We start from the raw sequence: 19,737 nt of genomic DNA, 5'->3' as shown, positions 1-19,737 counted from the left end.
ATTTCCAATATATTGTGATTACCATTGATATAACATGTTGATTATTTTGCAATAATATAAAGTAAAATTTGTTTGGTGCTTAGGAATATATAGCCACAAATTAACAACTGTCTTTACATCATTCATTTTTAATTTAGTTTCAAATTTCGAGCATTTTACAGGATAGCTACATTCACATAAATAGGTGGTATTTCAATTAGAAACTATATGTATCTCACTTAGACAAGTAACAATACACAATTTTAAACTTTTATATTTGAACATTTTATTTTAAGGATTAGAATAATGTATCAAAAATTAAAATGATAGATATAACTTTCAAATAATTAGTTAAAACATATCTTTCATTAGAAGTTTAGTATATTAACTTAAAAAAATGTAATATATCGGATGATGAGCTATTTGATTTAACATATCTTCAATCGAATTTTTTTGGACTACAAATGTATAGAGGTAATTGAATTGCATTGGGTTATTGAATTATGTGGCCCATCAATCGATAAGCAGAGGTGTTGGGCCTCTGGGTAGAGGTAGATTGTATGAAATGTGTTGGTTGTAATTGAAGGAAGCTCAAGAGTTTGATCATCTCCGACTTTACCTTTAGCAGCTCAAATCCCACTTCAATTAGTCAATACTTGTTACTTTTCCTTATACATTCCAATTTCCTTAGTTACACTGTGAGCATTAATTAACATCCCACATCGAAGTTCAATTCAATAACTGACAAGTACATAAAGTGATGGCAGTGTGAAGCAGTCACGACCTTACTTGAACAGGATCTGTTCTATAGGCTCGTACCTCTGTATCCTTGATTTCTAAGGAGATAGGAAACCATGTCTGGTGGATGAACCGTGGCTGCCTGGCTAGAGCGTGATTAACAGCCCCTCGGGTTGGGTTTCTGGCTCGTTGTGCAGTAGATGATCGTTCTTGGCTCAACTTTGGTCCAGTCAGGATGGCTAGGCAGCTGTCTGACAGACTATTATCATTTTGTTTTCCTGGACTTTTGATCTTGAGAGGTGTTCAAGTCATGGCTAGGCAGCTCGTTGCACACAGCTAAGGCTTATATTTGAGATCCCCATGAGAGGTGTTCTGATTCAGTTTTTATAAGTTTAGCTGGTAATGGCAGCTTGGTGGTGAAGTGATATCTGTGTTTGTTTCAGATGTGCATCAGTTCATATGTAGTCATTGTAATAGAGTTATGGCATTTGATGAGTTTGATAGTTATTGTAGCTTCATTTTAGGTCCTAGCCTCTATGGAAGATTACACTTCAGTGTTACACAGGAAGTGAAGGTGGTGAAAAACAAGTATCCTATACGTGTTGAGATTTCAAATCGAGTTGTCAACTTGTGTTTTTAATCGAATTTGGCTATGATTTCTTCAAACTGATCTCATATCAATGCATATAAAGTTAGATAATAGAGAAACAATGTAATTGGTCATTAATTTATTGACTTTTCAAAACTATATTGTCATTTTTATTATAACACTACATAATACTAATAGGCTTTTAATTTCGTGTCAAAAATAGGTTAAGTGGAGCTGTTTTATTTTTACTAATATTATTATAAAGAAATAAGAATGCTACAAAAAAATAGTACTACTTAGGTATGATTTTCTTAAGTTATCAGTCATATTTTCGATTTTTTACCTAGTATTTCATTTTTTATAAAAAAATGAATCGACAGTATTCGAGTTGTCTGCAGAAACGAAATCATACTTTCTAAAAGGGAAAATAACCATTTAAATCACCAAGTTTGGTCAAAATCTGGTTTATCCCACAAAGTTTAAAATCCGCTAATTAAATTATGAAGTTTTAATTTTTCTAGTTTATCCCATTGGTCGAATTTTGGGTGGATTCTTAGCATCTTTACATTAAATCTATCTTGAAATCTCAATCCAACTTTAAGATTAAACTCCTTGTGATTACACTTCGGATTATACACACATCTTTTTCGTGATTTAAATCTCAATCCATCTTTAAATCTCAATCCACGTCAACAAAGATTGAACATCCAAATCATGATTTAATTAGTGTACTAAAACAAAAATTGAAACTTTGAAATGTCAATCCCAATCTCAATCTCAATCCCTTTAGATTGCACCTAAAATTCGACTCATGAGATAAACTAAAAAAATTGAAACATCATAATTTAATTAGCGGATTTCAAACTTTGTGAGATAGACTAGATTTTGAACAAACTTAGTGATTTAAATAGCTATTTACCCTTAATAAAATAATGAAGACATAACATATTAAATCTTAGGCCATCCGCAACGCTGTCTCTTATCCGTCTCCTAACCGTCTCATCTCTTCACTATTCATGGACCCCACTGTACTTTTCATCTCATCTCTTAACTAAGATACAGCACCTGCAACCCTCCATCTCTTAATCATCTCTTAACCATCTCATCCCTTAACTATTCATTCAATTTCATTTTTTATTTTTATTTCCAACAAATTCAATTAATAAAAACACACTTCATTAAATAACATAAAATTACAACTTAAAATTAAAAAAAAAAACGCATAATTAAAATCCTAAAAAAAATAAAAATTACATAATTTAAAATAAAATTTTATAAGAATTATAAAAACTACTCCGCCGGCGAATCATCCCCCGAAGGCGGTGGCGGTGCACTCAAGCTACCTGGAGGCGGAATACCAATTTGTCTTGCAATAAACTCAATTCCGGCAAGATGGGCTTGATATTGGGGATGCGTCATGCGGGAAGTGTCAGCCATCGTGGTTGTCAAGTACATGGGCAATAGGGTGTTCGAGCCCGAGACCGAGCCCGACCCCGCCTGGCTTGATTCGCCTCGGCCCCTCCTCCCTCTAGCTGCCTTCGCCGCCTTAGTCCCTTGCGGCCGACGGCGTCCACGGGAGGACCCCCCTGCATCGGTGGCCGTACCCTCAACCTCTTGTGAGGCAAACTCTTGTGAGGCGTTGTCTGACTTGCCCTCACTAGACGAGTATTGCCCACCCACTGTGTGCTTCGTGCGTTTCAAGCTCGAGCGCGTGCTGGACTGGACACCGCCAGCCCACCTTTTAACGTCTCTGACCGCCTCCCAAACATCAACATGTTTGAATTCTTTGCAGTTGTCGTCAAAAAAGACTCGCAAAGTCGCTCTCAGAATGTCGGCTCCACTGGCTCCTCTTTGGTAATTCGCCGCTTTATTCTTGTAGATTCCGCAAAAATTTTTTACATCTCTGTCGACTCAGTCAAAATGACTGCGGAGCATCTTCATGGTGCGGCGGCGGGCCCTCTTCGGCTTGTTCTCGTTGTAGGCATCAGTGACTTTTTCCCAAAAATACTTGCGGGTTTGTTGATTCCCGACGATGGGATCGTACGAGACGCTGACCCAAGCGTTGAACAGAGTCATCGTCTCCTTGCGGCTGTATGGATGACGGCCAATATCCTCCTCCTTCATGTTCTCCTCCTCATCCTCTTCCTCCACGACGTCGAATGCGCGACTCCCGGAGCTTCCACCGCTTCGTGCTCTTTTTGGAGTGGGTTCATCCAGAAAATTTTCCCTAATTTGGGATAATCCCTGAGAATACCTCGGGGCGGAGGGACGAGCATATGAATCCACATCAAAATGGGTGGTTGGTACGCCGCTGGAGTCGACGAACCGGAAGCACCCAAGAAATTGTACATGCCCCCAGTCACCAAACGTGTTCAAGTCATAGCCGCCAGAGCCGCTAGAGTTTCCATCGCCGGACATTTTGAGATGAAAATTGGAGAGGTGAGATGAAAATTGGAGAGAAAATAGAGATGATTTGAGAAGAATAGATGTGTGTTTGTGTGTAAAATGAGAATGAAAGAGGAGTATTTATAGAATAAAAAAATAAAAAAAATTACCATTCAACGGTAATATTACCGTTTTTTATTTAGTATTAAAATTGAATTTAAAAAATGATTTATTGCGTCAGCATGACGACGCCCACTCGCGGGCCGGCGAGTGGGCGTCACGCCTAGCGCCAGCGCGCGCCATGTGGCGCTGGCACGTGGCGAGCTGTCTCGTGAACCCACCCTCCGGGACGAGACAAGGGACGAGACGGAGGGCTGCATCGGTGTCTCGCTGCCGTCTCGTCTCTCTGAGACGAGACCGAGATGGGGGCGAGACGCGTTGCGGATGCTCTTATACTCCCTTCGTCCCTTTGTAGTAGAGGCGTTTCATTTTGAGCAATCGTTTTAAAAAAATGATAATAAATAATTAAAATATAAAAAATGTAAAATAAGAGAAAAAAATAATATAAAGAAGACTCTTAACTATATTATTCTTTTTTTTACTTTACTTTTTTACACTTTAGCTATTTATTATAATTTTTTCAAAACGAGAGCTCAAAATGAAACGCCTCTACTACATAAGGGAGGAGGGAGTACATTTTTATGAAGAAATAATAATGCAATTAGAAATAGTGTGAGGGAATTGCAAACCAGATTACACCAAATTGGCAAATTGTTTAAATACAGTTTGGCATGGTTTTCTAAAATTATCAACATACTTTCCATTTTTAGTAATAATGAATTTATAGAATTCTAGTCTACCAATATATAAAGTGCCAGTTTTTTGGCCTGCTATGTGGCATTGTTTTGGCGGGAAAGTCACTCATTGGTAAAAAAAAAGACAGATATTATTAGATAAAAAATTGGTGCAATGAAATGTGGCTTCTCCGAGAAGATTAACAATTATATATTGATAAGTCATTAATCCGATCTGCAATTTTGAGGACTATTGTTGTGGACTGATTTTGTGATTTTTTATTGCAGCATAGGGACAGATGAGAGAGAAAGAAGGTGAGAAGAAGAAAAATAAAAGGAAGGAGAAAGAGAGCCAGCGACGCCGGCTGTGCAGTCACCGGAATCCTCACTGCATCGCCGTAGGTGCGATTTTCCTTCAACTACTCTTTGATATTCTTCAAAACCAAAATAACATGGGAGGATAATATAAATCCACAACACCAACAAAATCGAAATTCCCCAAATCAATGGAAAGATCAACAAGGTTAAAAGGTGAAAGCTTTAGAAATGTGAGCTTAGTGTTATCTACGTACGATATGGAAATTCAGAGTCATCGGTCCCCTATGATGCGGCGGTGAAGATGGGCTTGCGCGGGCGGTGGAGCAGCGGTGAGACAGGTCGGACGGTGGTGGAGCAGCGAGGCAGAGACGAGAAGAAGGAAATGAGAGGAGGGATGGAAAGAGAAGTAGAGGACAGCAGTGGATGACGGCTGGCCTAAAGAACTGCCGGTGTACAGCGGTGGACGAAGACGACGACGGCGGGTAGGTTAGGCAAGGTGCTTGGAATCCGGCAACAGCTCCGACGAGAGGGCAGCAAGCTGAGGGAGATGGCACGGTGGCGGTGGTGGCGAGGCAGGGCGATGGAGGAGTGGCGAGGAAGGGCTGTGGGCGTGGCGAGTTCCGCCGGTTGAGAGAAAGAGAAAGAGAAAGAGAGGGAGAGTGGAGGAGTAGATCTGAATAGAGAGAGATTGTATAGGGCCTCATTCATGTAGGGTTTGTAGAGATTTTCATTATTTTGGGGTTTTATGGATTGGAAAAGTCTATAATTAATTTCCTTATTATTTAGTGTTCTAAATTAAGAGACGATGTTTTTAGTAGTAGGGATAACTGTCTTTCACCAACTTTGCCCAAATTCTGGTTTTTCCTACGACCTTTAAAATTGGCGTATAAAGTCACCAACTTTGCATTTAGTCGCTGATTTTAATGGTTTTTCCGGCCAACGAGTGAGCTGACGTGTCGTTTTTAATTGACGTGGCCGGCTCGTGGCGGCTGACATGGTCAACAATTATTGACTGTGTAATAAAATAAAAAATAATTTTTAAAAATAAAATTAAAAATCAAAATAACCCTAATTCACCCCCAATTCCCCCAATTCGTCCCCAAATTGACAAGCGACCTAATTAACCTAAATTGACGAGCGACGTTGAGGCGACGACGACGGCGAAGTTGAGGCGACGGCGAGAAAGATCACGACGAGTAAGACGACGGCGAGTCCATAGGCTTACCTGCAACGGCGACAGACGGGCGACGAGCTGTGCGTAAGGTTTCCTCAACATGGAGATGTGGTCGGGTTTCTTCCCAGACAAGCCGAATCTAAACCCGTAAATATATCTTTGCCATTTTTACTGCAAAAGCACTGGTTGGTCCCCAGTTTGCATCAATTTAGTTTACATTATCTTGAACATGCTTTGGTTCTGTTTTTATTTTTTCAGCAAGCCTTTTCTGCTTCGGATTTACCATGGAGGATTTTCATTCCAGTTGGGAAGATTTGCGAGAAATACATAGGTGGAAAAATGTGGGAAGGCAGTGGGTTTGATCCAGATAGATTTGGTTACTTCGACTTAGTGGATGAACTGAACAAACTAGGGTTAGATAGCTGGGATAGACTTAGCTTCAAGAGAAAGTGGGGAATGTAGTTTATTAACATCAAAGGTGATGCAAAGGTAATGTTAATGCTGAAGTTTCTAACCACAGTTAAGGAGCAAGTATGTGATGTGTATGTTGTTGATGGGAAGAAGGGTGGCCTAGAGCACATTGATGAAGATCAATACTTGGGTGGGGGGGGACACTATAGGTGATGAAGCTGTCAGACATCGAGCGGTTGAGTTTGAGTCAGTGAAAAAGAATAATGTTGAGTCTGTGAATAAGAGTAAGTGTACCACAAGGAGTAGAAAGGAAACAACTTCAAAGGCTGGCAAGTTAAAGTCAGTTTATACCCAAGATATTGTGGAGAAGAGTGTTGAAAGTAGTGTGAAGAAGAGTTTGTTCCAGTCTTCACAGAAGTCAGTGGTTGAAAGTGTGGGTAAGAGTGGGGGAGCTAGGAATTCTGCAACTAAGGAGGTTGGTAAGAGTGTGGGTGAGGATGTGGGAGCTAGGCATTATGCAGCTAAGGATGTGGGTAAGAGTGTTGTTGAGGATGAGGCAGATATGAATTCTGATGCTGAGGTTTTGGGGGGGGGTGGGAGGTAGGATTAATGATGCTGAGGATTTGGGTGATGATGTGGGAGCTGTAAATGTATATGTGGGAATGAGAGATATAACTGATGAGAGTGTGGGGGATAAGGCTGATCAAAGTATGTGAGTGGGTATGGGATATGATAGTGAGGATGATGGGAGTTATATACCATCTTCTGAAGATGAGGAAACTAATGATGACATGGATGCTGAGGAGTTGGTGTCTGAGGATGAGGAATGCACACAGGGAAGCAAGAAAGCAAAAGACAATAAGGAGAAAGAGTTTGTTGTTACTGATGACATCTTCTATGGCTTAGTCAGTGGAGGGAAGAAAAGTGACTATGTGTCTGAGGAGGAGAATTCTGAAGAAGGTGATATATACTCTAGCTCAACTGATTCTCAGGATGAATGGAGAAGAAGGTTGGAAAGGCATGCTAAAGTGATGTATGATCCACAGTGTGATCATAAGAATTTGAAATTGTATATTGGAATGTGATTTATTGATGGTTTTCAAGCAAGAGATGCTCTGACAGACAACGCAGTTGAGAATGGTTGGGAGATTTGTTTTAAAAGAACAAGTAGGAAGGTATTTGAGGCAGGTTGCAAAAGTCCTTGCAAATGGTTCTGTTCTGGGAGTCTAGTGAAGATAAATGGTTCTGTAGTTATAAAGAAACTTAAACCAGAGCACACATGTCCTAGGGCTATGAGAAACAAGATTGTGACCTCTAATTGGATTGCCAGAAAATACTTGCATGTGTTTAGACTTAGACCAGAGTTCAGTTGCAAGGAGTTGGGTAAGGACTTGATGCATCAGTTTGCATTTGATGCAACCAAGTGGAGGTTATATCACTCCAAGAGAAAGGCAATTGACATGCTAAGGGGAACAATGGAAGCTCATTATGCTAAAATGAGGAGCTATATCCTGGAGTTAAGTAAGTCTGACAGAGAAGGGAGATTTGAACTACATGTAGATGTAGGTGTTGTTTTCAAGGCTGTGTACATTGGTTTCAGTGGTATAAGAAAGGGATTCAAGGAGGGATGTAGACCTGTGATTGGTCTAGATGGGGCTTTCCTTAACACATGTCTTGGTGGGATATTGCTAACCGCTGTAGGGACTGATGGAAACAATCAGATGTACCCCATTGCTTGGGCAGTGGTTGAAGCTGAGAATGAAGTTTGCTGGACTTGGTTCATTAAAATTCTTGTTGAAGAGTTGACATTGGGTGAAGGAGTAGGAATTACCATTATCAGTGATCAGCAAAAGGTATATACTATGCCAACTTATTTGTTATTTGTTGTCTGTTTTGTTATGTTGACACTTACAATGTTTCTTGATAGGGACTTGAAAATGCAGTACAAAGTCTACTTCAATTGGCTGAGCATAGAAATTGTGCAAGGCATATCTATGCAAACTGGAAAAAAACACACAAATGTCCACTGTTGAAGCAGCTTTTCTGGAAGCTGGTTAGGAGTACTTACATGGAAGAGTATGAGATTGCTTGCAGAGAGCTGGAAAAGGAAGATGGACAGGCATATGCAGATTTAATGGACAAGAACCCAAGCAGATTCTATAAGGCTTTTCTAACACCTGACAACTGCTCTGATGCCATTCTAAACAATGTTTGTGAATGTTTCAATTCCTATATTCTGGAGGCAAGGAGTAAACATGTGTTAGACTTGCTAGATGAAATGAGAACCAAACTAATGGAGAGACTTTATAGAAAGAGTGTGGAAATGGAGAGTGTTGGGATCAATTCAACTGTGTGTCCAAAAGTGAGAAAAAAAAATAAAAGCTATGGTCTATGAAAGTAGAAACTGTACCACCATTCCTGCAGTTGGGGGGAAATTTGAAGTTAGTCACTTTGAGGATAGGTTTGTAGTGACTCCTTCTTTAAGGCAGTGTGAGTGTAGGAAATGGGATTTGACTGGCATCCCTTGTCTTCATGCATGCGCTGCTATTCATTTCCTCAAGCAGAATGTTGATGATTATGTACATGAATACTTCTCATTGAGCAAATACAGGTTGGCCTATGGATATGGGTTGCCAGCATTATATGGGGAGAAGCTCTGGCCTCATGCTGAGGGGTACCCGGGTGTACCTCCACCTGTGAAGAAGATGCCCGGTAGGCCCAAGAAGGTGAGAAGGAGGGATCCATTAGAGAAGGATCCAACCAGACCCAATAGAATGAGGAAGATATGTGTGATGACATGCCAAAAGTGTTTCCAAGAAGGCCACAACTCCAGAATTTGCAAAAACGAGCCAGTTGAAGTTTTACCTAAGCCAAAGGTATTAAACTCTAGTTTTGATCAACGTACGCTCTGGTTTGTTACTAGTTATTACTAACATTGCAACTACTCAACTTATAGGCCAAGATGGGAAGGCCTCGCAAGACACCATCCAATGCAGAAAGTGGTACCACCGCAATAACAGGGATAGCTGGAAGAAGGGGAGGCCGTGGAGGAGGCCGTGGTGGAGGCTGTACTGGAGCACGTGGTGGAGGCCATGGAGGAGGCTGTGGAGTAGGTGATGGCTCAATCCCCACGCAACAAAGCAACAACAACAATGGTTGAAGATGGTTGAAGACCCCTTATGTATTTGGAATTGGGAAGTAATTGTATTTGGAAGAAAACAATATTTTTTTTGTGAGCACCAAACTATGTGTTAACAATGTGTTTTGTGAACACCAAATTATGTCTTAGCAATGTGTTTTGGGAGCACCAAACTATATGTGATTGGGTGCTAAATTATATGTAAACCGTGTGTTTAGTGGCACCAAAGTGTTATGTGTAAACCATGTGTTTTGTGGCACCAAACTATTATGTGTAAACAAGGTGTGTTAAACCAGAAAAGCCAAACTATTATAAAAAAATATAAATTATTATGCTATATATTATACTCCCTCCGTCCCGGACTACTTGCACTTATTTCCTTTCTGGGCGTCCCAAGTTATTTGCACTCTTTCCATTTTTAGTAAAATTTATCACCTACAGCCGCAATTGTTGACTTTGCTATACACTTATTCCTTAATCTCCGTGCCGAAAAGGAAATGTGCGAGTAGTCCGGGACGGAGGGAGTACTACTATAAAAAATATAATTATTTATTTCAGTTATTAATTCAATAAATTGACCGGTTTAAGTTTATTGTTAAAAACATAATTTTGAGAAATATAAGATTGGATACCATATAATTCTATTATATATAGGAGAAGTATTATATTTCAAACTGACTTATATTTCTCTATTACAAAAAAAAATTAAATAGAAACATCAAAATTTCAGAAAGTGCAAAATAAATGAAATTAAAAAAAGTTACTGTTCCAATTGAAAGAAGCATTTTTTTTTTGCATTGGTGAGGCTATAGAAACACATGAATGAAAAACATCTACCATGTGAAGTGTGAACAATGAGAAAAAGGAGGAAATAAAGGATGAAACTTATGTAATTGGCAAAACTATGTCGTCTAGAAGAACATAGGGTGTCCACTATAGGGGTGGCGCGCCGGCCGCCCCCATCCCGCCTCCACCCCGCCTTGCTATAGTGGAGGGACCGACCGCCCCGAGGCGGACGCCTTTTTTGGGGCGAAAAGCCCTCCGGCGAGTTTTGTGCTAGGACGCGCTTGACCGAACGCCCCGAGGCGATAGGCTGGCCGGCCTATAGTGGGGCGGTGCGAGGTGCGGCGGTTCTGGGGCGGATGATTTTTTTTAATTTTTTTTTAATTCTATTTAATTTACCTATAAATACACTCCATTCCTTTCATTATTTTCACACCATTCCAACTCTTCACTCATACTTTCTCTCACTAAAATTTGTGGATTGACATGGACGATTTGTGGAACGACGCGTGGAATTCCCTGATTCAAGAGTTGCAGCACCAGGCCGACGAGGAGGATGCGGCACGCGCAGCGGAAGTGGCAGAGGCCGCGATCCCTCATGCGATGGGCCATTATACAGTGCCCGGCATGAGTTTGACACGAAGATGATGTCGCGAATATTATGTTAGCATGTATCATATTGCATAATATGATAATAGAAGATGAAGGATTTGCTGCAGAGCGCTGGGCACCAGAAGATGACGCAAGTACAATTAACGGTGTTGCCTCCGCGCCGATCCAGATGGGCGTACCACGGAGCAATGAATATTTGCCCCAATGTTTCACTGATATGCGCAGGAGCACAACACATAGTACACTCCAGACCGATTTGATTGAAGAAGTTTGGGCACGTAGGGGAGGTGCAGCAGTGTGAACACCATTGTGATTTTCAATAGATTAAATTTTCGTTGTATAATTTTTTCAGTACTTTAATATGACAAACATTTAGTGTTTAATTTTAATTTCTTCACTTATAGCCGTTTTTTTCTAATTACGTATAGTCCGATAATTTTAATTATAATTGAATTAAAATAAATGAAAAAAATTGGGGTTATTGGAAGTGTCCACCTATAATGGCAGACAACTTTTTTTATGCGCGGACAAATAAACTGGGACTGTCGACAAAAAAGGGGCAGGGCTATTGGAAGTGTCTGTCTTATAGTGGACACTCAAAGGTTCTGAGTTTTCCCAACATTAGGAATCCTTCCCCATGTAGTAAAATCTAATTTAGAACATCGTCTTTTAATTTAGAACACTAAATAATAAGGAAATTAATTATAGACTTTTCCAATCCATAAAACCCCAAAATAATGAAAATCTCTACAAACCCTACATGAATGAGGCCCAATACAATCTCTCTCTATTCAGATCTGCATGTCCTCTCTCCCTCTCTTTCTCTTTCTCTTTCTCTTAATCGGCGGAACTCGCCACACCCACAGCCCTTCCTTGCCGCTCCTCCATCGCCCTGCCTCGCCACCACCGCCACCGCGCCATCTCCCTCAGCCTGCTGTCCTCTCGTCGGAGCTGTTGCCAGATTCCAAGCACCTTGCCTCACCTACCAGCCGTTGCCGTCCACCGCTGTACATCGACAGTTCTTTAGGCCAGCCGTCGTCCACTGTTGTCCTCTATTTCTCTTTCCCTCCCTCCTCTCATTTTCTTCTTCTCGTCCCTGCCTCGCTGCTCCACCGCCCCCGCTAGCCCATCTGCACCGCCGCATCACAGGGGACCGACGACTCTGAATTTTCATATCGTACGTCGATAACAGTAAGCTCACATTTCTAAAGCTTTCACCTTTTAACCTTGTTGATCTTTCCATTGATTTGGGTAATTTCGATTTTGTTGGTGTTGTGGATTTATATTATCCTCCCATGTTATTTTGGTTTTGAAGGATATCAAAGAGTAGTTGAAGGACATTACATATTAAATCTTATACTCCCTCCGTCCTTCTGTAGTAGATGCGTTTCATTTTGAGCACTCGTTTTGAAAAAATTATAATAAATACCTATAGTGTAAAAAAGTAAAGTAAAAAAAAGGAATAATATAGTTAAGAGTCTTTTTTATATTATTTTTTCTCTTATTTTACATTTTTTCTATTTTAATTATTTATTATCATTTTTTAAAAACGATTGCTCAAAATGAATCACCCCTACTACAGTGGGACGGAGGGAGTATAAGATTTAATATGTAATGTCCTTCATAATTTTATTAAGGGTAAATAGCTATTTAAATCACTAAGTTTGTTCAAAATTTAGTCTATCCCACAAAGTTTGAAATCCGCTAATTAAATTATGATGTTTCAATTTTTCTAGTTTATCCCATGAGTCGAATTTTAGGTGCAATCTAAAGGGATTGAGATTGAGATTGAGATTTAAAAAAAAATAAACTCCTACATAAAGGAGGAAATTACAAATGATGTCATGAGAGCTCGAATTCGGCACCTCCTACAATAATGTTTAAGCTTCTTGCCGCTAGGACAAAGGCTCTGGACGAGATTGAGATTGAGATTGACATTTCAAAGTTTCAATTTTTGTTTTAGTACACTAATTAAATCATGAGTTGGATGTTCAATCTTTGTTGACGTGGATTGAGATTTAAAGATGGATTGAGATTTAAATCACGAAAAAGATGCGTGTATAATCCGAAGTGTAATCACAAGGAGTTTAATCTTAAAGTTGGATTGAGATTTCAAGATAGATTTAATGTAAAGATGCTAAGAATCCACCCAAAATTCGACCAATGGGATAAACTAGAAAAATTAAAACTTCATAATTTAATTAGCGGATTTTAAACTTTGTGGGATAAACCAGATTTTGACCAAACTTGGTGATTTAAATGGTTATTTTCCCTTTTAGAAAGTATGATTTCGTTTCTGCAGACAACTCGAATACTGTCGATTCATTTTTTTATAAAAAATGAAATACTAGGTAAAAAATCGAAAATATGACTGATAACTTAAGAAAATCATACCTAAGTAGTACTATTTTTTTGTAGCATTCTTATTTCTTTATAATAATATTAGTAAAAATAAAACAGCTCCACTTAACCTATTTTTGACACGAAATTAAAAGCCTATTAGTATTATGTAGTGTTATAATAAAAATGACAATATAGTTTTGAAAAGTCAATAAATTAATGACCAATTACATTGTTTCTCTATTATCTAACTTTATATGCATTGATATGAGATCAGTTTGAAGAAATCATAGCCAAATTCGATTAAAAACACAAGTTGACAACTCGATTTGAAATCTCAACACGTATAGGATACTTGTTTTTCACCACCTTCACTTCCTGTGTAACACTGAAGTGTAATCTTCCATAGAGGCTAGGACCTAAAATGAAGCTACAATAACTATCAAACTCATCAAATGCCATAACTCTATTACAATGACTACATATGAACTGATGCACATCTGAAACAAACACAGATATCACTTCACCACCAAGCTGCCATTACCAGCTAAACTTATAAAAACTGAATCAGAACACCTCTCATGGGGATCTCAAATATAAGCCTTAGCTGTGTGCAACGAGCTGCCTAGCCATGACTTGAACACCTCTCAAGATCAAAAGTCCAGGAAAACAAAATGATAATAGTCTGTCAGACAGCTGCCTAGCCATCCTGACTGGACCAAAGTTGAGCCAAGAACGATCATCTACTGCACAACGAGCCAGAAACCCAACCCGAGGGGCTGTTAATCACGCTCTAGCCAGGCAGCCACGGTTCATCCACCAGACATGGTTTCCTATCTCCTTAGAAATCAAGGATACAGAGGTACGAGCCTATAGAACAGATCCTGTTCAAGTAAGGTCGTGACTGCTTCACACTGCCATCACTTTATGTACTTGTCAGTTATTGAATTGAACTTCGATGTGGGATGTTAATTAATGCTCACAGTGTAACTAAGGAAATTGGAATGTATAAGGAAAAGTAACAAGTATTGACTAATTGAAGTGGGATTTGAGCTGCTAAAGGTAAAGTCGGAGATGATCAAACTCTTGAGCTTCCTTCAATTACAACCAACACATTTCATACAATCTACCTCTACCCAGAGGCCCAACACCTCTGCTTATCGATTGATGGGCCACATAATTCAATAACCCAATGCAATTCAATTACCTCTATACATTTGTAGTCCAAAAAAATTCGATTGAAGATATGTTAAATCAAATAGCTCATCATCCGATATATTACATTTTTTTAAGTTAATATACTAAACTTCTAATGAAAGATATGTTTTAACTAATTATTTGAAAGTTATATCTATCATTTTAATTTTTGATACATTATTCTAATCCTTAAAATAAAATGTTCAAATATAAAAGTTTAAAATTGTGTATTGTTACTTGTCTAAGTGAGATACATATAGTTTCTAATTGAAATACCACCTATTTATGTGAATGTAGCTATCCTGTAAAATGCTCGAAATTTGAAACTAAATTAAAAATGAATGATGTAAAGACAGTTGTTAATTTGTGGCTATATATTCCTAAGCACCAAACAAATTTTACTTTATATTATTGCAAAATAATCAACATGTTATATCAATGGTAATCACAATATATTGGAAATAGTGAGAAAATTATAAATTGGACGAAATATAGTGTAACTTCTAACGGTCACCTTTAGTTATCTTTACTTTTCTAAAAGAATAAAATAAAGTGAAAAACTAAAGCGTATAAGTAGTACTAGTATATAATATACGCCTTTGTATTTTCGATGTGGGACACTAACAATCACATTTTTGTGGATTATCAAACATATGTACATAGGATTAAGAAACTTGTAAAAAGCTATCAAGGGAGCTAGCTATGTAATATCTCTACATCAAGTAGTAGTTGGAAGATTGTAGTAAACTCAGTTACAAAAATCAGCTGAAAGTCCAGAATGATGCTAAAACACAGGTTAAATCATGGAGGTGATAATACATGTTCATCTCTAAATACCATTTCTTTTGGAATAATTCACCTTGTACAGTTTCACACAAACCACCTTCACTTCCCTAACTACAACACGCATCCTACTTATAAAATGCCACAACTCATTTATTTAAACTAAAATTGGTGGGGTGCGCCTGGTCCAAGCAATAGTGCAACGCATGGGCGACACACGAAGGCCCAAGTAGCAAGCTACTTTGGTGGGCCTTCCCCCTCAATAAATAAATTTAATATCGTATGGACCGATGATCCACATATCAGATATTAAACTGATAAGAACAGATACTACACTTGATCTTAGCCAAAAGGCCGAGAAAGGTATGAGTTTTCCATAGGCTGGCCCATGATTTTATACCACGTGGTCTGCTCAACCTTGCTGTATACATTCGATGTGGGAATACAATTTCAATAAGGATAGGCAAGGATATTCACTTGCTATGTTAAAACACAATTGTGACTTTGATTAATGAAGGTGATATATGTTCAGCTATATTAAATATTACCCTACTTGGAAACTTCAGTATCATGGATATTTCAAAATTGGAGCAGCCATAGTGCGTAAGAACCAATTAATGCCCACAGTTCTTGGCCCTGTCCTTCAACTATTGCTGGGCAATATACTAATACGGAGTATCAATTGTTGATTATCAAACTAATATACATAGAATTAAGTAGACATACTATATATATAAATATTACATGTGCATAGGATTAAGAAACTTATGTAAAGCTATTAAGTCAGGTTGCAATACAGTTCCTCCTATCACAGGTATGGATAGACTTTTTCTACAATTTACATCAAGTAGTACCACTTGTTTAACAACCTACTTTTCTGAACGATGCATTAAGGATATTCAATAGTTGGGTCAATTCTGTAAGTTTAATTCTGTAAGTGTAATTAGTGTATCACGAAAGAAGTAAGCATATTGACATATGGTTACACTTCATTCGTGAGGAGATAGAGAAGGGTACAGTGAAGGTGTTCAAGGTAGACACGACCGAGAACCCGGCTGATATGTTGACCAAGCCGGTACCGAAGAGCAAGCTCGAAGTTTGTATGCAGCTTGTTAACTTGAGGAGTATGAAGTGAGATTCAGTCGAACAACCAAGGTGGAGATTTGTGGTGTGGTTGTCGAGCTGATCAAGTATGAGTCGAAAGAGATGAAGAAAAGCTTTGCTTAAGCTTGAGCTCCAGTAGCCGTCCGATGAAGAGTCAAGATTGGGATTTAATCTGAGCCGTCAGATTAATATGACCGTTAGTTTTAGTTATGGCTCAATTAGTTGTTAACTTTCCCAATTTTAGTTAATTTCATTCATTTCGTTTTCTTCATCTGTAATCTGCAATCGTTGAGCTCAATTTCTCTCTTGAATAAAATTCCTCATTCGATTAGTTCACTGAATCGTCTTCTCCGATCACCCATCGTTCTCTAACAGGTAAAATGTTAAATATTCAAAAGAAACAATTAGTAGCTAAAACAACAAATGGCAATCTAATCTTTATTTTGATTCAATAATATTTAATATTAAAAAGAAAATGACAATTGTTTTTTTTTTTTGCTTCTTAAACAGTGAATGCATTAAATACTTTCACAAATATCCTAAATCCATTTACTTATTTATTTTGTAATTACCAAGGGTATCCACCGGCGGGCCCACTGACTATTTCTCGCGCTGATTTGTAGGCACCTCAATGGTGGGACAGCTGGCCCAAGGATTTAAAGCGGCTCCATGATCGATCCCCTGACCATTTGGTTAAGGATGGACGAGTCTCATGCCACTCGACCACACTCCTTGGGTTTCCTAAATCCATTTATTGATAAGTCGTTTTCTCATAGTAATATGAGGTTAAATACTCCATCCGTCCGCCACTAAATGTCTCATTTTCCTTTCACGTCCGTCCGCCAATAAATGTCTCATTTCACTTTTATTGTACTTGATAAGTGGACCCAACATTCCACTAATTCACTCCACTCTCACTTTATTTTAAAATTAATATATAAAAAATAGGTTTCACATTTCAGTAACTTTTTCTACCCACTTTAGTATATAAAGTCAAATAAATTTTTAAAATCGTACAGGTCAAATGTGAAACGTTTATCATGGACGGATGGAGTAAATTACAGAAGTACAATAGTTTTTTCTGGAGTAAATTACACAAGTACAATAGTTTGAAAAAACTAATTTCAAGGATATCTAAATTGAGATGTGGAGAATGGGAGAGGACGGTTCCACATAATATGAATGGGTTTTGTTATTCTCTTATCGAGCTTAATGATATTACAACTCAATCAGTTCATTTGTTGTGTACACGCACATAATAATCAACACTCCCCAGTCTTTGGTTTATCAGTACTAGTAGCTTAACATTTTCATGAGATGTAAACATTTATTGTACTAAGAGTTGAGGTTATTCAATATTTTTAACAGACTTAATCTGTAACTTTTTAGCTTAACTTTGATCATCTGAGTTCCCAAAACTGTTGAGATTTCAAATCAAGTTGTTCAACTTGTGTATTTAAACAAACTAGTTGTATATTCATGTGGTGCGATATACAAACTAGTTGTATTTAAGATATGTTTTTAAACAAACTAGTTGTATAATTTGTATGGTAGTATTAAAATTAGTAAATTTAATAACAATAATATATTACAACATAAATTTTGGAAACTTTACATGTAAACACATAATATGTGATGGAATCTCAACTACCTACCATCATCGTCATTACACACAACATTCTTCAAATTTTCACAACTTGTGACCCTTGACACGATAATATACAAATTCCCAGATGTCTGCTTTCTATACAAAAGTATGTTTGCAGATACAATCATTTCCAACTCAAAAGGCCACAATTTGCAGATACAGACATTCATGTATGGCTATCCATGATGGGATAGAGTATATCCAGAAAAGTAATATGAACGGAATCAATGTATTAGTTTGATCTGAGGAAAGATTAATCAAAGAAGCTTCAAGAGTTGCACCTCGAAAATTAAAGGCTCCTTCGCATGAGACAGAAGGCTTCGACGAGGACCAAACTGCATCAAAATAACAAGGAAATATTACACGATGATCATGCGTCAACATCAAAGAAACACACACACATCTTGATGAATAATAATTTTTTTATTCATAAAAGACCTCTTCAGGAATTGGTTGTAAAGCTTCGCTAGTATATCCGACCGACCGAAGGAGGTATTAAAGCTCGTCGTTTTCCTGAAGTATACATGCCAATACAAGTTGAGGCATTCATTTTAGTAAGTATACCAAACACCAGTTTCTAATCTGAATATCAACCAACCTCCAACCTTCATTCCACTCAAAACCTCCTTGAGACCTTTTATCATCTGTGATTTCCACAAGTAAATCAAAATAACATGAGAAACAACATTTCCTATATAGACTGCTTTCTTCTCCTCCACAAAAGTATCGAGTATGCAAACCTGCTCGTCACCCAGACGGAGTATGACTGGAGAACTTTCTCCGCTGAACTGATTGACGGTGCTACAATGTGGAAAATAGATTAAAAAAAAAGAAATCACCATTAACTAACAAACAATGACTGACAGATAAGTCAAAAGGAAAAAAAACTATGTAATTTAGCATTATAAATACATATATACAGCATCTGATAATACATGTGGACAAAATATCCATTTGACCTCCTGCATACATAATTGAACTGCACGGTATCTTATTCTGTGCTAAAACCAAAATTTTGGAAGAATTTACCTTGTATTATGACCCCACTAGGAAGCTTCAGTGTCCTGGATACTTCAAAATCGGAGCAGCCATAGTGTGTAAGAATCAATTCTAACGCATACGTACATGCATATAGAGGATGAAAACAAGCACAAGAAGCATATATATACACCTGAGAACATCTGGTTCTTTCATGTCCTGCATCGGTGCAGCACAAAAATTACCAAGGACCACATTAACTCCAACAATCCCCAAAATTGCTCTTCTTGCTACCTTAACTGCTACAATGGATGGATAACCATCCTCCATGTCCAGCTTCGTTTGCGCACAAACCAGCTTAGTTGCCCTAACACAGTATATTTGGCATCTTATATTCAGCACAGGACTCAAAAAGCCTAGCAACAAAATGCATCTAGTTTCCCAAAAGATGTAGTATATTATTTCGATGACCATAATTACCAATAGATGCTAACACCTTATTAACAATAATACATGACTATCATTATCAAATGCCACACCTAAAATAAACACAGATATAATCTCACACTCAGGGAGGCTGCCATTATCAGGGAATTATCAAACAAATTGAATGAGAGAGCACCTCTCATGATTATTATCAATATGATTGAAAAGTTTAGAAAACAAAAAGATATTTTTAAGTTAAGATACTAAACTTCTAATGAAAGATATGTTTTAACTAATTATTTGAAAGTTATATCTATCATTTTAATTTTTGATACATTA

General features: G+C 38.0%; 1 protein-coding gene, 3 non-coding genes and 1 pseudogene across 5 annotated transcripts in view; 1 reads left to right on the top strand and 4 right to left on the bottom strand.

Annotated features, from left to right (window-relative positions):
- Positions 1 to 15,859, bottom strand: part of LOC121756375 (peptidyl-prolyl cis-trans isomerase FKBP16-1, chloroplastic-like) — a 542,442-nt gene extending 526,583 nt beyond the window's left edge. Inside the window, exon 1 of one of the 2 annotated variants that reach the window (XM_042151917.1) lies at positions 15,791 to 15,859. The gene's annotated coding sequence lies outside the window, so the exon portion shown is untranslated. The remainder of the gene's footprint in view (positions 1 to 15,790) is intronic. The other variant, XM_042151923.1, reaches the window with a different exon arrangement.
- On the top strand, positions 759 to 978 carry LOC121756684. Its single transcript, XR_006041061.1, has one exon. It is a non-coding gene; the product is annotated as a small nucleolar RNA U3 (small nucleolar RNA).
- Positions 13,945 to 14,164, bottom strand: LOC121756682. Its single transcript, XR_006041059.1, has one exon. It is a non-coding gene; the product is annotated as a small nucleolar RNA U3 (small nucleolar RNA).
- LOC121756659 lies at positions 15,414 to 15,609 on the bottom strand. The gene has a single exon (XR_006041037.1). It is a non-coding gene; the product is annotated as a U2 spliceosomal RNA (small nuclear RNA).
- Positions 15,860 to 17,916: 2,057 nt separating the features above from the next.
- On the bottom strand, positions 17,917 to 19,159 carry LOC121756386 (annotated as a pseudogene).
- Positions 19,160 to 19,737: the final 578 nt, after the last annotated feature.

The sequence above is a fragment of the Salvia splendens genome, chromosome 11 (assembly GCF_004379255.2).
Source record: "Salvia splendens isolate huo1 chromosome 11, SspV2, whole genome shotgun sequence".
NCBI classification, from domain to species: domain Eukaryota; kingdom Viridiplantae; phylum Streptophyta; class Magnoliopsida; order Lamiales; family Lamiaceae; genus Salvia; species Salvia splendens.
The sequence above is the reverse complement of the archived record's forward strand: the minus strand, read 5'-3'. Positions and strand labels throughout refer to the sequence as shown.